The following is a 582-nucleotide window of genomic DNA, read 5'->3' as shown; positions in this document are numbered from 1 at the left end:
TATTGCTATTGCTATTGCTATTGCTATTGCTATTGCTATTGCTATTGCTATTGCTATTGTTATTGTTATTGCTATTGTTATTGTTTCTGCCACTGATTTGACTGTTTCCCGTCTGGCCCAACACTCCTACACATTCGTCCACGGGTTGTTCATTACTCCAAACACCCGAAGGTAACCTGACTGTCTTTTTTCTTTTCACTTTCTTTTTTTCTTATATTTTTCTTTCTTTCTTTCTTTCTTTCTTTCTTTCTTTCTTTCTTTCTTTCTTTCTTTCTTTCTTTCTTTCTTTCTTTCTTTCTTTCTTTTTCCTTTCTTTCTTTCTTTCTTTCTTAGCACACGACATACTCTTTGAAGACCAAACGTACTGGGCTTAGTTAGTTTATTCTTTTTTTAATATAAGTTTTATGGCACTTGCTACACCGATAGGTGATATCCATGCAGTTGAGTTGAGCTGCTTCCAAGACCTTTACATTGCCCCAAGAGCAAAATTAAAAGATGAAGTGTTGAGTCTGTTTGAGGAGGTTGTATTCTTCGTTCGTTCAGAAAGTGGTGGGTATTCTGATTTGAGATTTTCATTTTGCA

The sequence above is a fragment of the Aplysia californica genome, unplaced genomic scaffold (assembly GCF_000002075.1).
Source record: "Aplysia californica isolate F4 #8 unplaced genomic scaffold, AplCal3.0 scaffold01157, whole genome shotgun sequence".
Classification (NCBI taxonomy): domain Eukaryota; kingdom Metazoa; phylum Mollusca; class Gastropoda; order Aplysiida; family Aplysiidae; genus Aplysia; species Aplysia californica.
The sequence above is the reverse complement of the archived record's forward strand: the minus strand, read 5'-3'. Positions refer to the sequence as shown.